Consider the following 10127-nt stretch of genomic DNA (forward strand, 5'->3'; position numbering starts at 1 on the left):
GTAAACTTTTTCATTGCTCAATGAAATACGAGTATAGAAGTACTGCATGTTTCGGCATAAAAGCAAATGATGAGCGTCCAGAGTGTGATCACAGACCTGAAAACTCACAAAAGGTAAAAAGGATGGCATGTTTATGAATGAAATCCTTGGAAGGGGGGCGGGGATTCTGGGGGCATCCTCCCCCTTAAGAATTATTTGTGATTTTAACATGTAAACAGAGCATTATGGTGCACTCTGACAAGAAAATAAAGGGAAAAGACAACATTACAAAAAAACAAAGTCTTTTATCCACAGTATTCCTGCGCCCCATGACGCTTTGCGCGAATTTTGGGTGTAACTTCCGTTAAGCTGTAAACAATCAGTGAAAGACTAGCTCTGGACGCAATAATATATTTTTAAACCGTGTACGATGACATTACATTATTCTACTTACCCTTCAACCATTGAAAATTAAAAGGACATTTTCAAAGTGTAAAAGCGTAAACAAGGTATTTTCAACAGACCATGAATAATCTATGAAAAAGTATCTTTCCACAGCAAAATCGGCGGTAATCTGTATTATGTAACATACGTTGCCTTAATAATAAAAAAATGTTTTACTTCAGCATTGCGTGATACTATTTTAAAGTGATTTCAGTCATTTTGACAGATAATAAATTGTAAATTTACCTGTGAAACCAAACCTGGAAAGAGACGTGCAGGATTTGGGGAGTAAGGCTACATCGTAAATTAAATCGGGAGAACAGACCACAAATGTGCAGTATATGTTGACCTTTATCATACTATTACAGCGAAATTCAAAAGTAAAAAAGAAAATAATCATGAGGAAAAGAATGCAGAGCTCTTACTATAGATATTCTTGTTATAACATGTCACGTTAAAATACCACGTTATTCTGATGTTATTCTAGATAAAACATAAAAGAAAACTGATAGCTCATTAAGTCAAACTGACGGATCAGCTTTATTTGTAGGGCAACCTTATGATTTGAAATGATTCGTTTCAGTCTTTATGAATGGGAGTTCCCCAAACCGGAAGTGCCACCCACAATTCAAAACGCAGTAAGCTCGTCAGGAATAAGGTGGATATAAAAAAAAAAACTGACCGCGAGAAACTTTGCTGGACTCCCCTCACCTCTGCTTTTGCCTCAACCTTTAGCCAGGACATCTGCACCTCAGCCCTGATTCAACTTTGCATAATATGCCAAAGCCTGTGTTTCTGTTTAAAGCAAAGACTCCAGCACGCGTGCTGATTGGAAAATACTAGAGACATCCTCGATCTGCCCCACATGACACCTAAGCGGCAGCTTATTACATGATATATGACCACGGTGAAGGTCATATGCAAATACCCAATTGTTGTTTTGTGACTTTGAAATCTAAAACTGAAGAAAAATGCTTAACTTTAACATATTTAAATTGAATACATTAGCAAACAACTCTGATCATGTTAATACGTAACCTTTCTCAATCACTCATTAAAACACAGCGGGTCTTGTTCGTCTTTATTTCCCTTGTAACTTCCGACAATGACAGAGGTTAAGAAAGATAAAAATACAGATGCAGCGGGAGTTAGCATTGAATTTAGCAAAAGTATTCCAATTCATTCTGAACTGAAGTTGTTATACACTGATGTTAGCTTACTTGCTAACAAGCTTACCCACAGGTTGGGAAAAGTTTGATGGGTTAACGTTAGGAAAAATGTATACCATACTTGACTTACTAACCGACAAGGTAACTTGATTTGATTTACTGTAAAGCAACTAGTTACCTTAGGCAAGCAATACAGGTGAAACTCGAAAAATTAGAATATCATGCAACAGAATGTATTTCAGTAATTCAAATTAAAAGGTGAAACTAATATATTTAGTATATATAACTATATACATATGCATGATTATACTTTTCAGAGGGCCGACATTTCTGTGTTTAAAATCCTTTTTTTAAATTGATGTCAAGTAACATTCTAATTTTCTGAGATTTTGAATTTGGGGTTTTCATAAACTGTAAGCCATAATCATCAAAATTATAACTTTTGCACGATATTCAAATTTTTTGAGTTTCCCCTGTACATCGTTATCAGAAAACTAACCTCAAAATTGTCATAGTACTGCGAAAAGTTGTTTTAATCTACAGAAAAGTAGAAAATGATTCCGATTGGCCAAAATACACATTTCCGATTATTGTGAGGTTTATTATTCCTTGCAATTTTACCCCAAACCCCCCCTGAAAAAAATGTATCTACACGATTCACATACATGCATATTTTGAATAAAAATTTCGCCGAAAAGCAACTAGTTTGGATGTATAGTAATCAGCTTTCCTTAAGCTATGTAAATGATTTGCAGAGCTTTCGATTTGGCCATTTTCAAATCTGGTCTCAGCCACAAGAACTGAGAAAAAAACTTATATAGGGTTGCCCTCCACAGGACGTGTATCATCAAAATAGTCGTCAGGACGTATATCATCAAAATAGTCGTCTGCAAAGCGAAGCATCTGCTGTAGCGCGGTGAGTAGCAGGACGTCACAGTTGAGCTCCAGCTCCAGCTCCTGATTGTAGTTCTTCACCGGTAACACACAAGACACCGGCACACCCAACCGAGAGCTCACCTCCTGCACCTGCAGACACAAAACAACATCTCAGTCACTCTGAGTCCTGCGGGAACCGCTCATGTGATCATGTGACCATGTCTCACCTTCGTCTTGATGTAGGAACTGACATAAAGGCTTTGAAGATCTTCCTCCACTAGAGGACATGCTTCATCTACTTTTGTCATCAAGACGATCTGAGCAATGCCTGAAAATAATGTGGTGTGTCACATGCAACTATCAGGTAGCTCAATGTACAACCTACTTTGGATTACTCACATGATTGGCATAAATATCAGTGTTTCCCCCTAGGATTTTTTTCAGGTGTCAGGGGGGGTGGTAGATCCCCCGAAAATAGCGTCGCGGAGTAAATTGTTACGGATACGTGGTGTCAAAATTTTAGTAATCAAAAATCATGTCTAATTAATTGAAATCATGAAACTTTTATAAACAATTATCAAACTTATACAATATTTAAAAAACATTCTATGAAATATTTTTTTTTCATACAGATTCGGTGTTGTGTTTTTCTGGTAATCAGATGTAGATAAAACATTAAAGGGGTGGTAAAACACGATTTAACTTTTCTAACTTTAGCAGCTAGTGTGTAATGTTGCTGTTTGAGCATAAACAACATCTGCAAAGTTACAGCGCTCAAATTCAAAGCAAAGGGAGATATTTGCTTTTAAAAAATTCAATTTCTAAGGACTACAGCAAACGGCCGGTTTTGGACTACACGACATTCCTCCGGGTTTGCTGACGTCAGCAAATCCCATTATTTACATAAACCCCTCCTCCGAGAATACTTAATAAGCAGGGCGAGGCCATTTTATATTGCTGTTTTGGAGATGAGTTGTCGCAATGCCATCGAAACACTGCTGTTATTTTCATCTTGATTGCAGGTCCGCTTTGTTCAGCCTTCCTAGGGATGAGCGAGTTAGGGATCAATGGTTAAAATTTATTTTTAAATCGGTCCCTCATAATTATGACCCAATTCTCGCTCTCTGTGCTGCACACGGAGGAAAGCTTTCACAATCTTCGCAAGGTCAATGCATGATTCAGCAGTTCCCACTTTAAGAACAGAAGCTTTTGTTTACGGGCCACAACCTGTGAGTATGATTTATTTTTCGTCGATGTGTTTTCCTGTAATAGTTCGTATTGTTAATTGTACGTTGTAGCAAGGAAGTAAACCAATGACAACACTGTTTGGCTCTGCTGGTTTGTTAAATGCTCATTCATACTTAACGTTATCCGAAAACACCTAACGTTACACACTTTTTTTTTAATCTCAACAGCGTACTTGGAATTAGTGTAAATTATTCTTTGATTAGAGCTTTTATGTTTATCTACATGCTTGTTTATCTACAGGCATGCTAAACATGGTTCTGTGTTTGATTTGGCAGCCGATGTTTAGTGTTCATTTTGGGTTAATAGTTCTGTCGACAGATATTTGTCTACAATCGTTCTAAAAATACAAAAGTAACGGTGGCATAAAGTCAGAAACGATCACTATAGATCCGCAGTCTTTACTCAAAAAAATCCCTTTGAGGACTGTAGTATAATTTGTTAGAACGATTATATGAAATTCTTGTTTATGAAGCTTGTTTTTTTGTAATTCTATAATAATTAGTACAATTAAATAACAGCATATCTAAAAAGTAATGAGAGAACAACAAAAAACAAACCTTTCTGAAACGTTGTTTAACAGCTGTGCTTGAGCAGGTTCTGCTCGATCATCTTCACTAACGTTTCCCCGGGTCCGATTGGTTTTATTTACGCCATTGTTTATAATACACCAAAGCACAAACTACGGTAAAGGCAAGGGGCGTGACGTTTCCGGAAAACGTGCACTAGGCGGTTAGCGAATCACAACACACTGGGCCAGCTAACCAATCTGAGCCCATTGCGTAATTTTGAGGGACTGGCTTCATAGAACCCGGAAACCATCAGATCGTTTTTACAAGGAGGGGCAGAGCAGTGTAGAATAAAGGTAAAATATATGAAAAATAATGCAATTTTTAAAAAACAAAGCATGAACACATGTTACAGTGCACCCCACAAACACAATCAAGCCTTCGAAAAAATGCGTTTTACCACCCCTTTAATTAAATTGTTTTAATTATATGAAATTAAACAACTTTTTGTCAAACAACGTGCTGCACAATGAGCTTTACTGTTAAAATTAAAACATGGAAGAAAAATTTTGATTATTCCTGAAAAAAGAAAGTTTTGATGATAATTTATTTGTATTAGTGTTAGTATTATTACATTGAGACGTATCTAAATTCTACTGTACAACAGTAATATATTTCTGTCAAGTTAAACCAACCTTTTATTTTGAGTTGCTGTGATGACCTTTGAGTTTCTGTGTTTATGACATGAGGATAGTTTTTTTTCAAATGAAGGTTAAATGCTCACGAAGTGACTTTCAGAGCGGATCTAGAGTCTGGAGATGAAGTTCATGCATTTGTGTCCTCATAGGCAAAAAAACAGCTCGAGCATCAAATGTCCTTCTGTGTGTGTGTGTGTGTGTGTGTGTGTGTGTGTGTTAGTGTTTGTTAGTGTTTGTTTTTGTGATTTGTGAGGACACAAATGTGTATAATGACATGGTATTACACTGGTATTACAACTTGAACTTGAATTTCATGAGTCCTCATATTACAAATGGCTTTAAAAACATTCTAAACAGTGTTTTATTAAAAATGTAAAAATGCAGAATGTCTCCTGTGATGGGTAGGTTTAGGGATAGGGGCAGTGTAAGGGGATAGAATATACAGTTTGTCCAGTATAAAACCATTACGCCTATGGAATGTCCTCACAAATCACAAAAACAAACGTGTGTGTGTGTGTGTGTGTGTGTGTGTGTGTGTGTGTGTGTGTGGGGGGTAAATGAAACTGCGAGTCATCTACACCATTCATTCACACAGAACATGTAGGATGCATATTTAAATAGTCTTTTTGCGGTTTAATATTCGAACACTAGTCTATATCGTGATTTGATTTCAAGTGTACTGAACTGCTTTATCATGAAAATCATAACCTCTAAAGTTACTACATGTTGCTTGTGTGTCCATTTTTATTTATTTATATATTCTTGTCATTCTTTCAGGCGGGTCGTTTTGAGGGGGCGGTGGTAACAATGGTAGGGGAAACACTGAATATGTTCACTTACCCAGTGTGTTCACTTTTCTGCGTATGGCAGCGAGTTTTTCCTCTAGTTTGCTGGACATGAGGGAGATTTTGGTGGCGTCGATCACGTACACCACACAGTGGATCTTCTCCTGTAGAGATGCAGGTCGGGAGGCCTTTTGCTCATCCGGTTGAAATGGTGCCATGGGGTTGAACTGAATTGAAAGTAATGGAAGTGAAAGATAGATTTTACTCATAAATATACATTTCCAAGCCTTGAAACATGAACCCATGCACTTACTTTATAGCGGTCTGGTACGTGACCTTGAAGAATGCTGCTGATGTCATCAATATCCAGTCCTGCACCTGATTGCTCCTCGAGTCCCATGGTGTCACACAACACAAATGGCAAAGGTTTTCCTTCACGACCGTCTTTCACCGGGTATGTGCGAAACTACCAACAAACAGGAATCATTATTAATTGTGGAACAATTCTTGTTTTATGTCACAAGCCAAGGCAGGTCCTGAAGTCCTGTTGAATCTGTACCTGTACGGTCAGACTAGTTCCTGCAGATCCTGACATGGCTTTATTGGTCACATGACCAGTGAAGACGGAGTTGATGGAGTTGAAGAAACTGGATTTTACCGAAGCCTACAGGACCGATCATCAGGATTCGAACACGGCTGATAGACGTCATCAGGGGTTTATGATTCCTGATCAATCCCATGAGCTCGTCTCTTCGTCTACAACAGATCGGTTTTATTATTTTAGATTTCCATTGGAAATTAGAAAAATAGAGATTAAAAAGAACCATACTCAGTTGTCCACAGAACATTCCTCCACGGTTTCTCCTCAATGCTGACTTGAGGCTCTGGGAATTGTTGAATAAAGATAGAATTTTTTATTGGAGTATTGTTAAAAAAAGAAAAAAAAGTTAATTTTATTAAAGAGACAAAAATATATTTGTACCTGATTTTTTGTGTAGAATATAGGTTGGTAATAAAGCTGATGGTTGACTTACCCGGTTCCACTTTGTACACCTCACATTCACTCAGTTGAGTGTCATTCCCATACATTGATGAGGTATTAATGTTGAATACACCATGCATATCCCGATGATACACAGCTGGTTGGTTGTTGTAGCAAAAGTGCAACTGTTGGCCAAAATTGGGCCCTTTAGCATCATCAAGACGTGCATACTGTCCACTGTTAACTTTGATGTAGCTACAGGTTCCACCTTGAAAGCTGAATAGGAAAGCTTCCTCATCTGTAATTTGCCGTCCACTTTGAGTATAATCTACACTAGTGTATCCACCAAAGATGTAGCCTGATCTGTTGTACGCTACAAGTAAAGTGGGACCCTGACGGTCACATCGCTGATGGAAGGCAGAAGCATTATATCCATGAACAGAAGCTTTGTAGAGAAGAGTCAGTTCAACATTCCCTAGTGAAGCACAGAGCTGTTCTTTTCGCTCTTCGGGTAAATTAGAAGTGAGGGGATCTGTGCTTACTTTTCTAACTTTGGCTTTTTGCATCTGTGACAAAAGAACATATAAATTACAAAAAAAAAATCTCCACACAATCATTATAATGCAGTCTTCGGCCTTCTTAGGAGAAAGTGCCATTTGTGTCCACATATCTTAATACTGAGAACAGGAATTGCAGGATAATCGTTCGAGACACTTAACTGTGTTATGTAAACTAAATTTAAGCAATTTCATTTTAAAATGTTCATATTTGCTTTCTTTATCGAATGACTTAGAACCAAGTTGGATTCTATGTTTACTTTTATTAAAATTGAAATATGCTTTCATTGTCACTATGTAGTTTATATAAAATGTTTTAAACATTTCAGAGAAATACAGATTTCTTTATTTGATTGTTTTGCTTTTTTACTTAAAATTGTAAATAAAATTACTTTATATAAAAAAAAATAATGGTCTTGTCCGTCGACTGCATGTTTACATAGAAAACCAATATAAAAACAGTGCAGTGGAACATAAAAAAATTGAAATGGATATAAACAATGAAAAGCTTCAAATTTAAGACAAACAATTCATTGATATTCAATAACCGTTTGCTGGAAGATTACATTGATTTTATCTCGGATAAATAACTTATTAGTAGCCGACTTATTAGTTATTGCGTGCATATTAATGTTGCTGTAGATTAAAAAAATAACTTACGTTTCGTAAACACTCGCTCTTTGCTAGAAACCTCGAAATGCTGCTTCTTTTGTGGACTTAGACCCGAGATGAGCAACGCTCTAACTGCACTGATATTTGCATTGGCGTGTTTCTGAGGGTGATATTAATGTTATATAAAACGTCATAAAAGCATTCATCTCTTGAAGATTTTTCTTTTTTTTACAACAGTGACGTTGACACTGAACCTCTCTGCACACTTGCCTTCTCCTTTTAAAAAAGTCCTAGAATCGACATAGAATCGACAGTAAATGAACATGAAACTGAAAATACACGGTCAAAGCCAGCCACACTTTTTTTAGCACGCGCGTCTAATTGTGCACTTACGGTATCGGTGCTGGAAGAGGTCAAAATTTTTAGACTCTATTTTCTGCTATTTTGCATCTTATCAGGGCACAATTAATTGAAGTTCATGATTTAAAAAAAACATGACTTTTATTTTATTTTTTATTATTTTAATGTTTGTAGGCCTTTATATGATTTACATTAATTACATAATTTATTCATGTTCATATGAATTTTAATTGTCATACATCATTAATTTTTTTTAATTTCTATTGTTAATTTTAATGTTTTTATATTTATTATACATTCATTATTATACTTTATTTATTCATGTTAATGAAATGAAATATTAATGTTAATTATCAAACATTTATTTTGCATTTTTATTGTTGATTTTAATGTTTGTATATAAAGTATACATTCATTATTATACATCATGTATTAATGTTTATTTATAATTTACTTACATTTTTTCATGTTAATGTAGGCTAAATGACAAATATAATACAACAGGCTTTTGGTGGCTTTTAATCTGTAAATGATATAATTGAATTGCATATATGACTTATAAAAACCTGACCTATGAAATATACATTCATACCTAATGTATGAAATATGATACTCAAAACACACACACACACACACACACACACACACACACACACACACACACACACACACACAGTTTTAGTTTTGTGTGTGTGTGTGTGTGTGTGTGTGTGTGTGTGTGTGTGTGTGTTTTGAGTATCATATTTCATACATTAGGTATGAATGTAAATTTCATAGATCAGGTTTTTATAAGTCATATATGCAATTCAATTATAATTGACAGATTAAAAGCCTGTTGTATCATATTTGTCATTTACATTAACAAGAAAAATGTAAGTAAATAATAAATAAACATTAATACATGATTTATAATATTTAATGTATACTTTATATACAAGCATTAAAATCAACAATAAAAATGCAAAATAAATGTATGATAATTAACATTAATATTTAATTTCATTAACATGAATAAATAAAGTATAATAATTAATGTTTAATATATATAAAAACATTAAAATGATAAATAAAAATGTCCAGAGCCCATACCGTATGGAGGACCAGGAGTGCCACTTAAAAATAAAATGAAGATTCAATATATCAATTTAATAATCCAAACATAAAAATTGATATAAATAAATCACTTTTAAATGGACAAATTAATAGACATTTTTAAAGTTGTTTATTTAATTCGTGTTTTTAAATGTATTGCAATAAAACCATAAAACAATAAATAAATAAAAACATTTTAAATGTATAAATAGACACATTTAAAATTGTTTATTTAATTAATGTTTTTAAACGTAGATTAATAAAGCAATAAATAGTACTTTAATAAATCATTTTAAAGGCACATGTTAAATCGCTTTTTTTAAGCATTTGGTAAACCATTTCTCTATCTATTTGCCAAATGCTTTTCTTTGTCGGTTTGCCAAATGCTTTTCTTTATCCATTTGTCAATCGAGTTAAAAAATGGCATTGGACAGTACACACGTGGGAGCAACCAATCACCTTTCGCCTGTCTCCCACTTGTAAATGTAACACGCACTGTCATTGGACAGTTAGAGAGACCATACGTCATTAGCGGGAGTTTGAAGACGGGTTCGAGGCGAGCGACGCAAAAATAGCAGGTGAATCTGAATGTGTTTTCAGAGGGATTGCGGATGATTTGTTGTCTTTAGCTGATTTCTGCGGAAGAAATTCTCCTTTCGATTATCATTTTATATATCGAAGAGTTTCACAGTTGAGGGAAGACGTTGCAAACGCAGCGGATAATTGTGGTTGTACAATAAATGGAAGGATTTGGGTTATGTTTGATGAGGCAGCCGTCACGCTATTGTACTTCCAAGCATTCTTGAACAACACCAGTCG

At 35.2% G+C, this 10127-nt stretch overlaps 1 pseudogene across 1 annotated transcript; it reads right to left on the reverse strand.

Moving 5' to 3' along the window:
• Positions 1–2280: 2280 nt before the first annotated feature.
• Positions 2281–7094, reverse strand: LOC143735965 (interferon-induced protein 44-like; annotated as a pseudogene). The gene is made up of 7 exons (XR_013203342.1): positions 6740–7094; positions 6535–6589; positions 6265–6461; positions 6019–6171; positions 5761–5932; positions 2696–2796; positions 2281–2618 (listed from the first exon to the last, which is right to left on the reverse strand). The product of XR_013203342.1 is annotated as an interferon-induced protein 44-like (transcript).
• Between the last annotated feature and the right edge of the window lie 3033 nt (positions 7095–10127).

Source organism: Siphateles boraxobius, unplaced genomic scaffold (genome assembly GCF_051911475.1).
Source record: "Siphateles boraxobius isolate OS27281-9 unplaced genomic scaffold, OSU_SipBor_1 13, whole genome shotgun sequence".
In the NCBI taxonomy this organism is placed as follows: domain Eukaryota; kingdom Metazoa; phylum Chordata; class Actinopteri; order Cypriniformes; family Leuciscidae; genus Siphateles; species Siphateles boraxobius.